This window comes from Stegostoma tigrinum, chromosome 10 (genome assembly GCF_030684315.1).
Source record: "Stegostoma tigrinum isolate sSteTig4 chromosome 10, sSteTig4.hap1, whole genome shotgun sequence".
NCBI classification, from domain to species: Eukaryota; Metazoa; Chordata; class Chondrichthyes; order Orectolobiformes; family Stegostomatidae; genus Stegostoma; species Stegostoma tigrinum.
The window spans coordinates 73,400,443-73,421,437 of NC_081363.1; the positions used below are offsets into that span (position 1 = coordinate 73,400,443).

A 20,995-nucleotide genomic window follows, 5' to 3' on the forward strand; every position below is an offset into this window, starting at 1 on the left:
GGCAGTGGGAGTGGAGTCAGATACTTTAGAGATTTTTAAACGACTCTTGGATAGGCACATGGAGGATAGTGAAATGTATTTTGATCTTAGTAAGATAATAGGTCAGCACAACATGGTGGGCTGAAGGGCCTGTACTGTGCTGTACTGTTCTACGTTCTATGCACCCTCATTTTTGTTGTCCTTGAGAGAAACAGTTGACCCAATAATCCATGATATAGAAGGACTGCTGGTCAATAGTTCACCAACACTGGGGCACATAGTGCTTAAACCCCAGGTCCTGAACCTTTTGTCTTGCATTTTTAGAATTTTGTTGGCCTGGGGATTTTGAAACAAATCATTTCAAATACACTGTCCCCCCCTTCAGTCCAAATGCTCTAAATTTCGAAATTCTAAAATGATGTTAAAATGCCCAACCACATTTCAGATATAGATGTTTGTCTGAAAACTGCTAGCATTGTCTGTCTTACTCAAGTATGTATCTTAAATGGTTTTGCTGTCAAAGCACAGTACTGTAGGTTGCTTGGATCTGCTCAAAACATTTCTGGATAACTTGGTGTATCCGAACAACAGTTTTCCAAACTATGTATAATTGTCACACTGCTAATAAGTACCCCAATTAAACTACAAACTATTTGTATCAACAATTTCAGATCTTTTTGGATATTAATGAGAAATTGTTTTAAAATTTAGTGTACAGTCCCGACACCAAGGCACAAACCATTTGTTGTCGCCCACAGATTTAACGGTTGGAGATTGGAACGTAGCTGGACTTAAACAAGCAATAAGTGTCAGATCATTTTATCCCTTATATTGTAACACTGGTTTACTATCAAAGCATTGATTTATTATGTTAGTAATGAGACTCTAGTATTAAGTAAATAGGTATGAATAACAACTCATGGTTTCTTTCCATAAAGTTCCAACTTTGGCTTCAAAGTGAGTTAGTTCATCTTGGAGTCATAGAGTTGAAGAGATATACAGCATGTAAACAGACCCTCTGGTCCAACTTGCCCATGCCAACCAAATGCCCTAAATAAATCTTGTCCCATTTGTCAGCATTTGGCCCATATCCCTCTAAACCCCTCCTATCCATGTACCCATTCAGATGCCTTTTAAATGTTGTAATTGTACCAGCCTCCGCCACTTCCTCTGGCAGCTCAATCCATACGTTCATCATCCTCTGTGTGAAAGTGTTGTCCCTTGAGTTCCTTTTAAATCTTTCCTCTCTTACCTTAAACCTATGCCCTCGAGTTTTGGACTCCACCCACCCTGGGGAAATGGCCTTGTCTATTTACCCTATCCATGCCCCTAACGGTTTTATGAACTTCTGTAAGGTCATCCCTGAGCCTCCGACACTCCAGGGAAAATAGCCCCAGCCTATTCAGCCTCTCCCTATAGCGCAAACCCTCCAACCCTGGCAAAGCATTTTCTTCTGCAAGACAAAATCAAAATATATAAATGTAGTTGATTCTGTCCCTTCCAAATTGGCTGAACATTGATTAATTGTTTGACATCTAAGTAGTGAAGCGTACAACTCAATATAATGAAGGTTGTGTATTAAAATGTAAAATTTGAGTTTTTTAGAAATATATTTATGCAGGATCTTGGATATCTTCAATATGCAAGACACTTTGTAGCTGTTGAATTAATTTTGAACTGTTGCCAGGTTTGTTATGTCGTTAATGTGTTTGCTCATTTTTACGCAGCCCATAAATAGCAACTTGTGTTTATATAGTGCTTTCAGCAGAGTAAAATGTTCCAAAGATCTTCACAGGTGTATTGTGACAAAATCTGACACATCTGTCCGAGCCATTTAAGGAGCTTTAAGACAGATTACCAAAAGCTTGGTAAGAGGTGGGTTTAAACCGTACTAACGGTTGATGGAGAAGCGGGAAGATTTGGGGTTGGGGGAGGGTGGGGTTTGGAGCTTAGAACCCAGGATCTGAAGGGATGGCTGCTAGCATGGAATAATTAAAATAAGATGCAGGAGAGATCAGTGTTAAAGAAATGGAGGTATTCCTAAAGGCTTTTACAGCATTCTACTGTAGCAGGCTAAGGTGGGGCCATGGGTGCTTTTGAGAATAGCTGAAAAATGTAAGATTGAAATGTTACCGGCCCAAGGTGAATGGAACTTGGTGCTGGCTGGGATTGCAAGTTAAGATAAGACGGAAGGTGGGAGAACGTCTGAGAGATTCAGCAGTAGACAAAATGAAGTGGGGTGCAGTCAGGGGGCTATGACATGAATTTTAGTGAACTGAGAAGTAGCAGGTTGCTGGTAAGTAAACAGCATTTGTGGTGGGGACCTGGTCTGTATCTTGCGCAGTATATCTTTGGAGGAAACGTCTGATCCTGCAACACTGAACGAAGCTGTATGATAGTTCAGGCACTGGTGGGCTGGTAGATGGGGAAACGGATGTTCCGTTCATGGAAGGAGTGAACACAAAAGGGTTTAAGGTAACTGGGAAAAAAGGCAATGTGACCTAAGAAACGTTTTCTGCCAAAAGCCACCACCTTGACCGCTGAGGACGAGAATACCAGAGGAAGCAGCTGCAAATTTGCAACTAGCACCCCCCACCCCTGCTGAAACCTGCTCCAAGTCAAACCAGCTCAGATACCAATTGGGACCACAATCTGATGAGCACCTCACTTTGTCTGCTCTGCAACTGGCTAAAGAATAGCCACCCTTCACTGGCTGCTGTCCCTCGAAGGTCTGCTGGAGACCCATTACCTGCCCAGGAGGCAACCCTGCTAGTAACCAGAGACTCCATCCCAACGCACAGGGTGGAGCAGTAGTCAGCAGGCCCAGTATCTAGGAGGCAATGGCCATCATAGCCCAGAGGCTGGGGAGCAGCTATGCTACAGCTTCCCTAAGCAGGCGACCGTCTGCCTGTCTCCATGGACGGATTTGTGACTGCCATGGAGACCCAGGCCCAGCTCCCTCAGGGGCTGCTGGAGAGACGCGCTCACTGCATTCCATCTCACTGCCAGGACCAAAGACAAGGGGATGGACAGGGTCAGGGAACCTGGTGCAAAGTCCTAGTGCCCTTTCCCCTCAAAGAGACTGAGCTGGAGGATGGACATCATACTCGAGCATTTCAAAAGTCTCTGCTTGGGGCCCTCCCGTCGTCACCAGGCCCCCTCTAATTTTTGGAAGTTCCAGCTCGGGAGGGTTCACTTGCCTCTAGCAAGAAGACCCTCTCCGTCTCTTGGCCGTCCACATGCAAACTCCACCCTCAAACCCCAGCATGGGGTTGCCTGAGTGAACCTCCAGGGCCAATGGGCTCCAGCACCAATTGGCCTGCCCCTACCCAGCTAGAGAATCAGGAACTACATTAAGATCTGGTCATAGGGAGAGAAAAAAGAAAATTTACTGAGGGCTCTTTGGTGGCATGGTTACAATCAACTGTGTGTGAATTCCCCCATTCCTATAACTGTTTTTGTTCTACATACATTTGTTTGAGTCTCAGTGTCAAGGTAACTGTGCCAGCATGATGCCTAACATGCTTGATGATGCAGCAGTGCCCACGGGTCGATGTCTCTGTTGAGGGGCTTACATCGAGCAATGCCTTGTACAATAACCTTTTTTTTCCTGACCTTAGGGACTGAACATGTTGCTGTGAATGAGATGCTCAGTGATACCTGGAGGAGGGACATGTGTAGCAAGCAGGACCAATGCCTTAGCATCGGCAGGGATTTTGGACCCTGAATCTCCGTGTCCTGCAGCGTGAGTGGATCTGTGGGTCATGTTGTTTCTGTGAAGTAGCCTCACATCTGTCGAGTCTTCACAGAGTTACTGAATGCACACAGCTTGAGGAAGGCATTAATTGAGCGACTGCTAAGAGAAGTGCCATTTGGTCCAGTCCTCACAACCCCCTCTCTCTAAGTGTCCCTTGCAGCAGCCTTTCACTGTTTGTTACCAGTATGCCCTGCATTGGAGGTCTGTGCTTTCTGCAAGTTTATCAGGGAGATGCCATGATGGTCATGAGGAGTTAGCAAATGTCAGATGCCAGTGACAGTCTCACCTCTCCACTTAGCAAATGCATTAAAGATGCAGCAAGATGCTCCCGAAGTTGAGATTTCTCTTCCGATTCTGCATCAAACCTCACCGTGACCCATGTCACTCAGGCTCCTATAAGATTCTACCTGATGTTGCAGAAGATGTTTTTGAATACTTTCTAGAAACAGGTTGCTTTTAATCCCAGGGATAATGTGCTTTGTCCATTCTAAGGGAAAATTTAAAAAAAACCAAAACTTCAATTGCATCATTTTTGCCCCATTGGTTCTTGAGTTCCATATTGTGCAGAAAATTTGCTGGAAGTTAAATGAAGGATAAGCCACAAATATTGTGTTCCCAAGACAATTGGAGCAGATCAGGTCTAGCTGTAGGAACGTTTCAGTAATTTTTTTTGCGTCTCAGTCGATCGCCTTAGGCAAATGTAAAGGAATGTCATTGAGATTGTATTCTGAGATTGTCTGTGCTTTTAATTCTTTTGGTTTGGTGTTCCCCTGGGACTCAGCATCATGAGTGGTTGGGTTTTGTAACATGAGGTTTTATTATTTCATAAACAAGCTGCATAGAGATGGGATTTGCAGATTTTACTTCCCTTCAACAAGGAAGTTGCCTGAATATATAATTGAATAGTTCCCTTTAAACAAAAACATCAACTCAACCCTCTGTAAAGTAATATTTATCTGTATGTGACAACAAGTAGAGCACTCATTACTCATTTATCATGCCACAACTGAAATATCAATTTCTTGACATTTTTTTGTTTGATTCAGACAAGGTACCTTATCTTCAATTTCATTTTCAAATGCTGAAGTATCAGGATTTCATTTGGCTGCTTATTACAAACTTAATTTGTCCCATGAACCCAGCGCATCCTTACATCCAGTTAATATGGATTCAGAGGTTTATGCCAAATTCAAATTGATTGTTAGAAATTTGATTTTGTTTCGAGTTACTTCCACTAATAAGCATGACGTAAGGCCACTGAAATCAAGGAAGCAAAATGTATGAAGTTTTTTTTAACATTCCACAAGTGTTTGCAAGGAAATAGTCCTTCACCTGGAAGAGTAATTTATTTCATTCATAGACAATCAGCAGAAGCGCGAATCAAATAACGGTCCCTACTGCTATGCATAATACACAAAGGGGGAAGAGTCTGATTCAACAAAGCATGATCTGTCAAGAAATGATTTTAATTTTCCAATGCACGTTCACACCAGAACAGATCAAGCCACTATCTGCACACGCTCAATGAGCAGCTTAAACACTGTGTAAAATTGCGTTTAGATGCATAGTTTGTGTAAATGTGTAAGGGCATCTCCATGACATTCTGCTTTTGTACCAATCCCTGGCTCCTGGGCTTAACAATGTGAGCTTAAGAGGTCATGATGTCGTGTACTGATGGCAAAACATCACATAACAAAGAGAAAGCTGGCAAATAATCTGATGGAGGTTACACTTGTGACAACATGACATCTGCATAAGGATGTGTAGATATTTTTAAACAACCTGTACAGATATGTTATCACACACTTCTAGACCAAGGAGGGCTTGGCCCAGAGTTAGGGACACCACAACTGCAATACCAGAGCACTCATGACTGCAGGATTTTAGTCTGTAGATAAAGGGTTGTTATTGTAATGTACATAGATGCTGCAGTATTTTAAGAGACAATAAGATTTCACACTGACCAGAAGACAAAAGCAACTTTTTTGTCCCAATGCTTTAGTTCATTCTGTGTCTTACAGTAAGTAAAGCTGCACCATATCCTTTCAGAAAACATGTCCTTTTGGCGGGATGCATGATGCCTAGGTTCAGGCAGTTATTCCTTTACACCTTGACTTAATTGAGAACATTCCCTTAATGTATGAGTAAGGTGAGAATGTCAGCTGTCAAATAAATTCAAGAGAAAAAAATATCAATGGACGGATGAAGCGGGGGGAATGATCGATAATGAAGCAATGGGAGATTTTTTTGAAAAAAAACATTCACAAGATCAAAGGTGTCATTGGCGAGGCCAGCACTTATTACACGCTTTTAATTATCCTGGAAAAGGTATTGCTGAGCTGCTTTGAGCACTGCAGTCCATTTGGTGTAGGTATATCCATGATGCAGTTAGGGAGGGAGTTCCAGGATTTTGGCCCAGCAACACAGAAGGAACAGTGATACATGTCCAAGTCGGGCTCGTGAATGCCTTGGAGGGAAACTTGCAGGTGGTTGTATATCCCATGCATCTGCTGCTGTTATTCTTCTAGATGATGGTGATTGTGCAGTGGAAGGTACTGGTGAAGAACCTTTGAAATTCTGCAGTGCATAGTCCTGCTCCTGTGTATCAGTGGTACGGGGAGTGGATGCTTGTGGATGTGGTGCGAATCGAGCAGACTGCTTTGTCCTGGATGCTCTCAAGCTTTTTAAGTGTTGTTGGAGCTGTACTCATTCCAGGCAAGTGGAAAGAATTCCATGCCATTCCCAACTGGTGCCTTTTAGGTGGTCGGCAGGCTGGGTGAGTTATTCACTACAGGACTCTTATCCTCTGACTCACTCTTGTAGCCTCAGAATTTATACAGGTCAGTTTCTGATAAATGATTACCCCCTAGATTTGTGATATTGGGATTTCAGCGATGTTAATGCCATTGAATGCCAGGTGGCATTGGGTAAACTCTCTCAGTGCAGATGGTGATTGCGTGGCATTCGAAAGTTATTTGCCATTAGTCTGGTCAAACCTGGATATCATCGAGATATTGCTGCATTTGTACATGGACTGCTTTAGTGTGTGAAAAGTTGTGAAAGGTTTTGAACATTGTGCACAACATCTCCACTTCTGACCTTATGATGGAGGGAAAGTCATTGATGAAGCAGCTGAAGATGGTTGGGTCCAGGACACTACCCTGGAGAACTCCTGCAGAGGGGTCCTACAGCTGAGATGATTGGCCTCCAACAACCATAGCCAGCTTCCTATGGGCCTGGGATGTCTCCAACTAGCGGAGAATTTGCCCCTGGATTCCTATTGATTCCAGTTTTGCTGGGGCTCCTAGATGCCAAACTTGGTCAAATGTGGCTTTGATGTTAAGAGCTGTCACTCTAACCTCACCTCTGGAATTCAGCTCTTTTGTCCATGTTTGAACCAAGGTTGTAATGAGGTCAAGAGCTGAGTGTCCCTGGTGGAACCCAAACTGGGCATCACTGAGCAGGTTATTGGTGAGGTGCTGTTTTATAGCACTGTTGATGACATCTCCCATCACTTTATTGATGATCAAATAGACTGAGAGAAGTGAGTTGAGGTTATTTGATCAGAGTAGATTTTTCCTTCTTTATCTGTACAAGACATACCTCGGCAATTTTCCACATTATTAAAGGGATGCCAGTGCTGTAGTTGAGCTGAAACAGCTTGGTGAAGGAAATAGAAAGTTCTGGAGCACAAGTCTTCAGTACCATTGCTGGAATGCTGTCAGGACCTGTCGCATTTGTAGATTCCAGTGCCTTCAGCCATTTCTTGATGTCACGTGGAGTGAATCAAGATGGTACCTGTGATGCTGGGGGCTTCCAGAAGAGGCCGAGATTCGAAACACAACGTTGACAGATGAAGTTAAAGACTTGCAAATAGGGAGGGGATGTTGAGGAGAGCTGAAATTGTTTTGACACTGTAATGCAAGAGTACAGGACGGTTAAATAGCTATGAAAGGTGCTTCATAGTCTGATCGCTTGATTGGATGAAATACTGTTGTTGCTCGTGCCACTGTTTAACCATGAAACATATCACTATAAATGAAGAAACTGGGCCATCCAAGAAAGTGAGGGAACAAAACATTCTGCATAGAAAAGAAAGCACATAAATTTCTTTAAAGCTGAAGATACATTGTTATTTTCAGTATTTTCATAACATGTTGTGTAGCTTTGCTCAAAGCTTTCTGCATCATTTGATGAACTAATCCTATTTTCCCACAGACAATCATGAAACTACTAGTTGTTGCTGAAATCCCAGCTGGTTCACTAATATCCTTTGGGAAAGGAAATCTGCTGTCTTTATTCTTTCTGATCTATGTGTCTTCAGGCACACGGCAATGTCCTGCTCTCCGACCGGTCTGATGAAGCCACTCAGTCGTGTCAATCCAATCGAATAAAAAAAATGAATCAGAATATGATTGGATAGATTACTCTTGGCACCAGAAATCACAAAGATACATCCTGTCTAAACAACTGTAAAACAACTGACTCTGAATTTCTGCAGAAGGGTCTAGGCCTGAAATGTCAGCTTTCCTGCTCCTCTGATGCTACTTTGCCTGCTGTGTTCACTCAGCTCTACACCTTGTTATCTCAGATTGTCCAGCATCTGCAGTTCTGCTATCTCTGACTTATTCATGTCTGTGGATTCTTACCAAAATTGGGAGAACTATCCTGTAGACTAGTCAATTCATGCTCTGACGTAAATAATACACGTGGAATCATACCTCACAGTGAATCTCCAAGACATCAATATCATAATTCCTTATGTACATCCTGTCCTGCCAGCAGGAAGAGCCATCAGAGAAGAAGGCACGTTGGTTATACAATGGAGTGAGAGAGTGGCTCTAAGAGTGCTCAACACTGATTCTGGACCCCATGAAGTCTCTAGGCATCAGGTCAAACATGGGTAAGGAAACCTCCCTCCTGCTATCTGTCAGCTGATAGCTTAGTGTTTTCTGCAAGATGAACAGAACTTGGAAAATCCAATGTGCCTAACAATGGTGCAGATTGTACTCGAATTAAGTTACTTCAATCTCCATCAGCAAAAGTGCCTTGAAGCACCATGACGAACGAAGATTCCCAAGTCCCAAAGGATACATCAGTTAGGCTGGGACTGTTACAGTTTGTGGAAAAGCGAACCTGAAGCAAAAACTTCTATGATCTCATCATCACCATTTTACCTATCACAGATACTGGTATCATCCCAGCTGATAATAAAATTGGACAAGTCCAATCCCAGACTATTTCATAGACCATAAAAATTGAAAGAACTGTGGATACTGTAAACAGAACAAAAACAGAAGTTGCTGGAAAAGCTCAGCAGATCTGGCGCATCTGTGAAGAAAATATCAGAGTTTTGTTAACTCTTCCTCAGATTTCATAGGCCATAAGTTTTAATTTTTGCAGTGGGCTACTCTAGTGGTTAGCCACTGAACATAATCAGATGGGGCTGCTTATGTTCTTTAACAGAGAGAGAATAAACAAAGTTACATATGACAGTTCAGAAGATTTAACATAAGCAGCAAATCAAAATTTCAAATTGATTCGCTGTAATGTCCTTTGCAGATACTCAATCTCATGTAAATGTAACCCTTATCTTAACTATTTAATTTCTTAATTAACTCACACCTTTTGCAGTTTTGATGACCTAGAAATTTCTTTCTAGTTCTAGTGACCTAAACCTCTTTTTCAGCTCTGACAACTTGAAAATATCTATACTAAGTCTCATAGCTTTAGGGACTTTTCCTTTTTCAAAACTGTGCTGAACTGAAAACCTGATTTTTCTTTAGCTCAAACCTGATTTTGAATTGAACTCAATAAAATCATGACGTTCTAAACTATTTTTAAAAATAAGTCCTCACCAAACCAAGGCCACACAACTATTTTACCTCTCCTTTAGGGTCCAATCTCGTAAGAGTATTGTACACTTCCATCACAATAATGTCTATGACAGCAGTCATGGAACTGATGCCCATACAGTCTTTGTGGACATATGGTCATATCTTCACACGAGGATATCGTTCATCATGTTGTGTGACAATAACATTCCCATTATCTCTCATCCTTAACATTTGCAACCATCTTTAGCCAGTAGTGCTGAGTGAATGGTACATCGTAATCTCCTCTTGAGCATTAGGAATCAATCTTTGGACAAAGTGATTCACTCAAAGTAATATCAAGAAGTAGCTGAAGACACTAGATAGAGCAGACGTTATGCATCCTAAAAACATCCTGTCAATGATGCTGAAGACTTACGCTTCAGAATTATGCATAGCTCTAGCCAAGCTGTTCCAGCTATTGTAAAGGCATCAATTTGACAATGTGGAAAATTGCCCCGCTCCCACAGATTGAAGATTGTGGTGCACAGAATTTGAGAGAAGCCACCAGCCAGACTGACATTGGCTGATTCAGGACTCAATCAAAAAGAAATGGCTTGGCCCAGAGATCCCAGAAACTGCAAAAAGAAAGCACTTGCTTCAGCAGGATGGCCATCCTCCACAAAGGAAATTCATGAGATTGTAAAAGAGAGATTGCTTATTTCAGCAGCTAAGAAGATGTCCTCCATGAATGAAATTCAAGAGATTGAGGACCTTCCAATTTAAAGATGCTCACTGCGCCTCTCGCTGTCTGGAACAGAATCAAAGTCACCAATCTTCAACGTAGAGACCAACCAATCTTCCAAATCCAAAGAGAACATGTTTTAAGAGAATATTATGACCACTAGTCCATCTGAAATTGTGACAGTAGAGCTTCAGAGGTAGATGGGATGATACTACATACGGAAATATATACAAAATAACTTGTTCTAATTTTCCACCTCACCAGCCTCCTCATTTCTGCCAACTGTACTAGGATGCCACCACCAACACATCAGCATTCTGCCGACATTCTGAAGGGAAAGTTCCCTCCACGACACAGTGGACCATTCCACTATCACCTCCAATGCCTCAAACCCCTCCCACTGCACCTTCACTCACAATCGCAAGTGGTGTAACACTGTTACCTTCTCCCTCCTTGTTATTGCAAAACCCGAAACACTTCTTCCAGGTGGAGCTGTGATTGATTCGTACCTCATTCAATCCAGTTTACGTATTCACTGCTCTTAACACAGTCTCTTCTAAATTGGGGAAGCCAATTGCAGACTTGGTGATTGCTTTGAGGAACACCTCCCCTCAGTCCACAAGTATGATCCTGCGCTTGTGGTCCACTAGCCATTTTTGTTCAGGTTTCTGTCTCAGACTTGCTGCACTGATCCAATGAATCCCAACCTAAGCTGGGGGAACAGCATCACATTTTGCACTTGGGCACTTTATGGACTCAACACTGAGTTGAAAAACTTCAGACCATGTCTTCCCATTTTGATAAGTTAACCCCGGACCCTGACCCATCCCTGCTATGTCTTCTTTCCTCAGAATTCCTACAGTGTGGAAACAGCCCTTTGGCCCAACAAGTCTACACCAATCCTCACAGCATCCCACCCAGACCCATCCCCCTATAACCCACCCATCCCTGAACACTTTGGACAATTTAGCATGGTCAATCCACTGAGCCTGCATATCTTTGGACAGCGGGAAGAAACCGGAGCACCTGGAGGAAACCCACGCAGACAGAGAGAGTATGCGAAAACTCCACACAGACAGTCGCCCAAGAGTGGAATCGAACCCAGGCCCCTGGTGTTGTGAGGCAGTAGTGCTAACCACTGAGCCACTGTTCTGCCCTGCTTTCAGCAGCGTACTTCACCACCTCCCTCCAGTTCCAAAGAAGAGTCATATTGGACTCAAAATGTTGATGCTGGTTATCACTGCACAGATGCTGCCAGACCTGCTGAGATAGTCCAGCATTTTTGTTATTCTTTCATCCTATCTAGTAATTCTATCTCAACTTCAATCAATATTTTGTTGAAATCCAGTGTAAACATCAACATAAAGTACTCATTATATATTCTCACCTTGTCCTGTAGCTCCAAATACTTATCACCTTATTTGTCCCAAACAAGCTCCACTCCACCTTCTTATTACCCACTATGCCAATAGAAGATTTTTGGGTTCTCTGTGATGTTAACAGTCATGTTAATGAAATCCCTTTCTTGTAGGGCTTTGGGGTACTGATTTCATTGTCTGCCAATTTTGTTTCTATTCTGTTGTAGAACTATTGATTCAGGAAAGGAGCAATTGAATGGTGGTGATGCTGGGTAGTTCACATTAGACACTAACTAAGCAAGTGATAACTTTAAGAAGTTGAGAGAAAAGAAAAACACGGTAACAAAAGAAAAATCAGTTTTCACATCAGAACAATGGGAACTAAATCACTGTACTTGCACATCTGAAATTGTTATGACCCATTCACCAGTCAAAAAATAGTCACCTCAACATTAAGATAATCCTACATGTCTCTGATTCTTTAGCCTGAGAATCAGCTGTCTCCAGAAAAGAACCTGAAAGCAAAATAAAAGAAACCACTTTTTTTTTTAGCCGTCAGCCATTCTGTTTCCTGTTATAACCCAAGGTGCACACTGTGCTGTCACTAGAGTCAATCAGGGCTTGAGGAATATGTGTTGAGGGTTTCCCTATATCAAACCTGAAGGTCTAGTGATGTTATGAATATGAAATGCTTTTATCCTTATTTTGTCTGTTGAATACTTAACATCCCAAACAGAAATATGATCAAACAAGGAGTCTCAGTTCCAGAAATGCCACGCTAAACCAGGGTTATTGATTCTGGTAATCTAAACCCCAAACTAAATTTTAAGTGAGAATTGCAACAAATAATGTCAGATGTTGCCAATAAACATTTAAACACTACTTAGATGTTTCAACAAATTTTACAGCAAATCCAATAAACCTGACTTCAAGAAATGTATCTTAATTACAAACTGTTTTACTGCAAATGTTAAGCTCTGTTTAGAATCTCAAACAACTCTTTGCAATGACAAACATTCTATGTAAATTTTAGCAAATGTGACTTCAGCAAATATTGGGAAATTTATCGAAGAGCCTTCCTTCTTACCTTGTAGATACAGACGTTCAATAAGAAAGGTAATTGTTGAACAAATCACAGCAGGGATGGCCACAGAATTCCAGCTCAGAAACGTCCCCCATTCCCCATAAAGAGGGGGGAAAGATGGCGTGTTGCACACAGGAAATGAATTCCTATTGCTCTGTCATGTTACCCTTTTTGGCATTGGTGCCTCAACCAACCATTCAGCCAATGCTGTTGTGCAAAGTATCCTGGTAAACCTAAGACTGGAAAAGGGGATTGCTACGACCGTGAGCTGGTGGCTTGGTCCATGCAGGTGTCCATCTGATTGTGGATCCTGGTCCAGGGATACTGCTGCTTGCCAAGTAGCCTGATTAGCTAGACAAATATAAATCACAGTCTGAGTTTGCAGGCCCAGTTGGCCGCTTGATGTCTGGAGTACTATTGATGACCAGATCCTTCAGTGACACACCATGTACCATTTACAAGATGCTCTGATGCAGCTTCCCATGATTGCTTTGAGAGCTTCTTCTAAATCCCATGACCTCTGCTGCCTGGATAAACAAAACAACAAGTGCAAAGGAGCACCAGCTCCTGCAAGTTCCCCTCCATGTCATGTTTTATCCTGGCTTGGAACTATACCACCATTCCTTCACTGCTTTGTGGCTGATCAAACAATCCTTAACTCCACCTTCCTGATTTTTCCACATAATCCTTGATTCCCTAACTGATTAATCATCTATCTATCTCAGCCTCTAATTACTTAAATGACGTAGCCTCTGCAGTCAACTGGGTAAAGAATTCCGCAGGTTCAATACACTCTCAGGAAAGGAACTGAAATCCATTCCACCCAAGCCAATCTTTGAGCCATTCACCGAACTCTTTGATTTAGTTGCACTTTGAGAGTTAGCCATGGCTTAGGTAGTAATCCAGAGATTATTTCCTTGGAGATTCTAGTTATAATTTAGCTCTGAGCTATTTAAATTCTTTCATCAGTACTATATCTATTGTTGTATCAATTAGTATCAATGTGGACAATGACAACTGTTGTCCCCTTCCACTCGAAGTTCCTCTCCAGCCCTGAGGAGATGTCCTTAATTCTCGCAACACAACCTTCAGAAGGCGCACTCATGGCTGCTGATAACATTATGTATCTCTGTAATTATATGATTCAATATTCCCAACTTGAATTGCTCCCTAAACCAGTGCCATGGTAAGTATGGTCATTCTCCCTGCAATGTCCATTCTTGAGCATAGAGCCTACAAGAAACTTGTAACAGTTGGGCAATTGCAGGGGCTTAGACTCTTTGAACTCCCTGAGCATTATCTTCTGGTACCCCTCCCCACTTCGCTGTCTCACCTCCAGTCATATCCTTCTGTCCTTGATCACAGGCCAACTCTGAATTTAAAACATTTTGTTTAAAGGGTTTTGTTATCCTTAATAATTTAAAATCAATTATTTAATTATGCTATTAATTATGTTGCTTTTCATAATATTTTGTTAACTTTCCATCTAATTTGTAGCTACTTTAAAACTTTGGTGTAAAATAACCTTACCCACTTAACAGAAACTCACTAACTATCTAACTCCTTTCCCTTTCATCCAGCAAGAGCCAATTCCAAACTCTCAGATTTGAACTCACTTTCTTCTCTGTTGTAAAACATCCAAACTTTTATGTTCCATTCCCCTTTGAATAAAGAACAATAAGCCATTTGTTCCTAATTACTGTTGCAACTTTTTGCTAAATTCTTGTGCTTCCTGGATGTGAGTTTGCTCGCTTAGCTGGAAGGTTAGTTTTCAGACATTTCGTCACCATTCTAAGTAACATCATCAGTGAGCCTCCGATGAAGCGCTGGTGTTATGTCCCGCTTTCTATTTATCTGTGACCCACTATCTCTAGTATCCTTACATACAGATGAGGAAGGACACCACTTTGATTGGGAAAACACATCCATCCTAGGACAAGCCAAACAGAGACACGCACGAGAATTCCTAGAGGCATGGCATTCCAACCGGAATTCCACCAACAAACACATTGATTTGGAGCCAATCTACCATCCACTGAGAAAAAGAACAGGAAATGACATCACCAATGCAGGAAATGACATCACCAACCCAAGGAAACCTAAACAGATAAATAGAAAGCGGGACATAACACCAGCACTTCATTGGAGGCCCACTGATGATGTTACCTAGAATGGTGACGAAACGTCTGAAAACTAACCTTCCAGCTCAATGAGCAAACGCACATCCAGAACCTCAACCTGAGCTACAAATCTTCTCAAAACTCTTGTGCTTCATGTACAGGGTATCAGGAAATCCAGTATCCTCTATACTTCAGATTTCTGCAATGTCTCTCCCATTAAATAATATACTGCTTTTCCATTCTTCTGCCAAATTAGACAAGCTCACATGTTCTTACATGATATTCCATCTGCTAATTTTTCTGCGTACTCATTTGACCTATCTGTATCTCTTTGCAGATTCATGCTGTCCTTTTCATGACTTACCTACCTTTGTGGCATTAGCAAACTTAACAACAGTACATTCAGTCCCATCACCCAAGTCATTATTATAAATAGTGAATAGCTGGGGCCCTAGCACAGATCCCTGTGGTTCTTCACATATTACAACTTACTGACCTCAATAGTTATACTTCTAATTCCATTTGAGTGACATTGATTTTGCTTTGATTTGTGGTCATTTTATGTTTGGATGTACACTAATTACAATGGCAGGAAATTTGAGAAATTCAGAAACTATGAATTTTGGATTAAACTTCCCATGTTCCTATCTTCCTGGAATTTAAGTCTCTGATTTTGACAAACTAAACCTGAATAGCAATTTATCAATTGTTCATTTATCAAGATTTACCAATTCTGACCATTGACATCGTGGACAATCATGTTCCTTCCCATTCTCAAGAAAGTCATCAATCTTGAAGTGCAGAAAAACATCACATTCTGAATCATGATTAGCAATTCTGGTTGTCATGTTCTGCATCAAGGTTACTGTTTCTGGTTACTGATTTTTAAAATTCACTTATGGGATCTGATTGTCAAAAGCTGGGTCAACATTTGAATTCCCGCCCTTAGTAGCTCTTAAGAAGGTGGTGGTGAACTGCCTTCTTGAACTGCTGCAGTCCATGTGCTGTAGGTAGACACAATGCCATTAAGGAGGAATTCCAGGATTTTGACCAGTGACAGTGAAGGAACTGTGACATATTCCCAATTCAGGATGGTGAGTGTCCTGGAGAGAGAAACTTGCACATGATGGTGTTCCCATGTATCTGTGGCCTTTGTCCTTCTGGATGGAAGTGGTTGTGGGTTTGGAAGCAGCTTTCTAAGGATCTTTGGTGAAATTCTGTGGTGCATTTTGTGGCTGGTACTCACTGCTGCCACTGAGTGTTGGTAATGGCTGCTTGTGGATGTGGCACCAATCAAGTAGGTTGTTTTGTCTTGGAGGTTGCCAAGCTTTTTGAGTGTTGGGGCTGCATCATCCAGACAAGTGGGGACTATTCCACCATAGACCTGTGCGTGGAAGATGATGGACAGGCACTGGGCAGTCAGGAGGTGAGTTAATTGCTTCTTAACCTCTGGCTGCGTTTGTAGACACTGTGGTTATGTGGCATGTCCAGTTAAGTTTTAATTAATTGTAAGTCCCAAGATGTTGATAGTGGGGGATTCTGTGATGGGAATACCATTGAATGTCTAAAGGTGATGTTTAGATTGTCTCTCATTGGAGATGGTCATTGCCTGGCCTTTGTGTGGTGTAAATGTTTCTTGCCACTTTTCAGTCCAAGCATGGGTATTATCCAGATCTTGTTGTATTTGAATACGGACTGCTTCAGTGTCTGTGGAGTCAAGAATGGTGCTGAACATTATGCAATATCCCCACTTAGGACCTGATGATGGAGGCAAGGTCATTGATGAAGCAGCTGAAGATGATCCGGCCTGGGGCACTAACCTGAGGAACTCCTGCGCCCTGGAGCTGAGATGGCTGATCTCCAACAACCACAGCCACCTTACCTTGTGCTCGGTGCATGACTACAATGAGCGAAAACTAGAGTTCAGAACTATTCTGCAGTGCGGACATCGATACCGTGGAAATGAGGATTACAGATTCTGAGTATTCACGTTCTGAACAGGGATTACAAATTGTGGCTATCACATTCTGAACTGAGATCACAGCTTCTGGTCATTCATAATGTGAATCAGGATAGCAGATTCTGAATGAGGATTACAGATTCTGGGTGCTCACATTCTGAAACCTGTGTTACTGTGATAATGTGACACTGGGATTCCTGATCCGTAAGCGGCGCGTATGTGAGCGGAACATTGGTAGCTTAGACGGTGAGGCCGTCATCCCGAGAAGTTCGATCCTCTTGGTCGTCTCGTTTCGTTGTTTTTTTTGTTTTTGCCCGGTGTGTCTGAGGCATCGTCCGTGGCAGCTCCTATACCTCGAACGGTGCTGGAAGCTGCTCGGGAGACTGCAGAAGAGCGGCGAGACCTGACAGGAATGTGCTCTGAGCTGTGGCACGGCTCTTGTGTTGCCCATGTGTGAAGAGGCAGCGTGTGTTAGCTCATCAGCGCACTTGCGCCGGGCTGGCTGCTGAAGTAGGAGGTTTCCACAGCGTTCACTTCACATTTGAAGCATTTTTTTTGGTGCGCTTCCTCTCGCCGAAGCGTCAGCGAGGGCAGTCCCTTTCGGCTTTGCACTTCGCCAACTCCAGTTCAGGCGGCTCTGAGGTGCCTTTAAAGTGATAGGGACACGCCGTGGGCTGCCTGCGTTTTCAGGCGGTACACACACATCTATCTCCATCACCCCTGGGGGAGGAGGCTGCAGCAGGGAGGATGGGGACTGCTGCAGGTGCCGAGACGGTACGTTAACCCAGGGTGAGATGTGGCTTCCACTCCAATAAAGGGAAACAAGCACATCTGCAGGTAAGCCTGAAGCTGCGAAGTACGCGCAGACGCCGACGTTTTATGTAACAGAGTTGAGAGTCGATACATTGTAGCTGTTATAAGCAGACTTGCTATTCTCAGGGCTCACAGCAGCAGTGTACAGCTGGAAATTGGGGAAATCACGGCCTGATCTGGATAGATGGAGGAATGCATGGACGAAGGAGCCCCTTCTAACGTTGACGGATAACAGGACAGGATCTGGCCACTTGTTTAGCACATGCCCGATCTAAGATGTCCCGGTGAGAATCAGGTATCACTCCTGTGGGATGCAGCTAGCTGCCTGACAAAGGTGCATTCAATCTGGCTGTGCTCTCTGTGTTTTATTTGAGATAGGGAGGGTGTTTGGCCGGGATCACTGTATTGGATTGACTGCTGATGGATACAGGCTGGACGTGGTTTGAGGGCAGTTTGGGTTTGGTGTAGGATGTCAGACTTAATTATCATTACCGCACCCTCCCTGCCCCCCAAAAAACACATACCCATCCTCTGTCTCTGCTGGCGCCGACCAGGGTCAGATTATGGGGAAGTTCCTCTCTGGGGTTAGGACAGGTTCCCCCCACCCCTTTCTTTCTCTCTGTCTCTCACACACAGGCTGTCACCGCAGTGAGGTTGCATTTGGACAGGGCAACTCTTTTGCCATCCGCCAAGACCGACTCTCTCTCTCCCCACCGCCCCCCTCCACCCCGTGCCCCAGCAGCAGGCTGTTTGTCATCGAGATGAAACTGCCTCACCAGCACAGCTCCAGCAACCCCACCGGTAGCTGCAGCGTCTTCTGGTTTTTAGTGAGTCAGGCAAGTAGGTCTCAGGCAGAGCATCTCTATAGTGAGCTTAATTCCAGAGAATTCAGTGCGGACTGTTGGAAAAACAAAAAAAAAGCCTCCGTCTTAGTTCTGAATGTGTGTGTGTGTGTAGAGAAAGGAATTAGCAGGTAATATCTCCTTTTTTGCTGTAATATATATTTAATGCTATTTAAAGCCATGCTGTGGATTATATAACATAATCTGCACAGTTCGCCGTTATTTTTCAAGGAAGGAACCAGGCGACTCGCTTTAAGGGAAGCAGAAAGCGGGGCTCACCTGCTTACTTTCGAGAATCTATTTCCTTATTAAAAACTGATAAACGTTTCATTTTGAATTCTCCCATCCTCCACGCGTTTTTTTTCCTCTCTCAAATATCCTCACCACTGTGCTGTTTTTCTTTTGGCTATTCAGATCTCTTGGCTTTTCCGATTGGCTGCCCTGTCGCCAAAGCTCCCTCCTCAACACAACCACCACCAATATTTGCAATATTTACTTTGTACATTAAATCCCTGTGTAGCTGTCAGAATACACATCAGTACTTTGCAACCCAGTTCAATATCTGCAATGATATTCCCAATGTTTTATTTAAAATTAATTTTGAGTTGCAGTGTTTTGGATGGGTGTGTGTGAATGAGCAGATTGTTAAAGCAAATACAGATTGCATTTCAGTGGCCTCGGTGACAGCTGTCGTGTTCATTCACTTCAGTTGAGCTCTTGTTTACCTCGGTCAAATTTAGCGACTGCGCCACCGCGCCTTCCCTAAATAGGACAAGCAGAGTTTCCTTTGGCTGGGCGGTTCGTGGGTGCTGGGGCGATTTGGGGTGGGGAAGGGATGGGGGTGTAGGCTCTTCAGTCCAGGCCCCTTTCCTATCTGCCTTGCACCCCAGGTTACCAGAACGTAGTAGCCTGCATACCCGTGCCTGATACCCAACCACTGAGAGCAAGCGCCCCCTCCCCAAAGTGGCTCATTCTGCCATCATGCCTACGTGACCGTGGCAACTGTCCAGTGCCCCATGTGTCTCTCTTACATACAGTCTGCAGGGCCTGGTGAAGTTCCACTGTTGAGCTAGTCTCTGCACATTTTAATTTGCTCTGCTCTTTCAGTCACAGATTTTAAACTTCGGATGTGCTGGAGATTTTATCGTGTTAATTTTTTTTCAATCAATGGTTGTTATGTGTTCATTGCCGACAGTTTGTTGGTTTGGTTAATTTTGTTCACGACGCTATTTGGCTTTGCTAAATCTGCAGGGTGGCTGTTGTTTGACACTTTATTTTCCCCTTAAAGGCCATTCCTGCAGATGAAGCAGTGATGCAGAGATATTATAAGGCAACCTTTGCCTGGTTGCATGGTTTCACATCGCATTTGGGGATTGAACCCATGAGCTGGCAGTGTGTGTGCTCATGCCTGCACCTCCCACTCGGTACTACGCCATTTTAGATCAGGTTATTCTATTTATTAGTAAAAGTGCTGAAAGTTTTCATGCAGCTCCTCAGACAGAGCTGTACCACTCAACTGCAATGCTTTGGCACTTGACAAGTAGCAGATGGCCATTGGCATGCTTGGTCTCAATTAAGGCAACTCCAGGATGAATTTGAAAATATATTCGAGTTGTAGAGTTTTTAACAGTACAGAGAAAGACCGTTCAGCCCATCATGTCTATGCCAGATGTCAAGCAGCTATCTATTTTCCAGCACTTGGTCCTGAGCCTACAGTGTTTCAAGTGCTGATCTAAGTACTACTTAATGGACTTAATGATTCCTGCCTCTACTACCCTTTTAGGCAGCAAGTTCCAGGTAGCCACCACCCTAATGTGAAACTGTTTTTTTCATCCTCAGAACACCTCAAAACTTCCTGCTCCTAACATTAAAACTGTGTCCCCTTCCCTGGTTATTGACCCATCTTGGATGTGGGTGCCATTGATAAGGCTGGTATTTGTGCCCATCTCCAATTCCTCTTGAGAAGGTGAACTTTCTTGCACTGCTGCAGTCCATGTGATGATGGGACATCCGTGTGTCTGCTTTAACATTCTGATGCTGCAGCAGTGAAGGAGCAGCAAGACATAGTTCAATTCTGGATGGAATGTGATTTGCGGGGGGTTTGGTGTTCCTGTGTGTCTTCTGTCCCCCTCCTTGCTTAGGCAAACCTTGAAAGGGAAGTTCTCACTGCAGGCATTTGAACAATCTGTTAGTTTGCAATGGGCAAATCTTTGAGGGGAAACTATGTCACAACTATCTTGCAGCCCTGTGCAAAATGCCCCATTTTACATCTGGGGGCACAGGTTGAATTGATCAAATATAGTTGTTTCTGTGCATCAGTGGAGATAGAACTGCACGTTGCCCAATGCAGTAGTCCTGCCTTATGTATAGCATAAAGTTGCCATGGAATCTGGCCTGTCTCTGGCAGTAGCATTGTGACAATAAATGCAGCATTAGAGAATAAATCATTATTAATGGAGCTAGCACACTCCATGAATGAATAAATTGCTTTGAAATTTGACAAGCATTTCCCATGAAATCTATT

The 20,995-nt window shown here is 43.1% G+C and overlaps 1 protein-coding gene across 2 annotated transcripts in view; it reads left to right on the top strand.

The window, feature by feature from the left end:
- The first annotated feature begins 17,335 nt into the window (after nucleotides 1–17,335).
- slc8a3 (solute carrier family 8 member 3) overlaps nucleotides 17,336–20,995 on the top strand; it is a 421,591-nt gene continuing 417,931 nt past the window's right edge. For both annotated transcript variants that reach the window (XM_048538004.2, XM_048538005.2), the window contains exon 1: nucleotides 17,336–17,653. The gene's annotated coding sequence lies outside the window, so the exon portion shown is untranslated. The remainder of the gene's footprint in view (nucleotides 17,654–20,995) is intronic.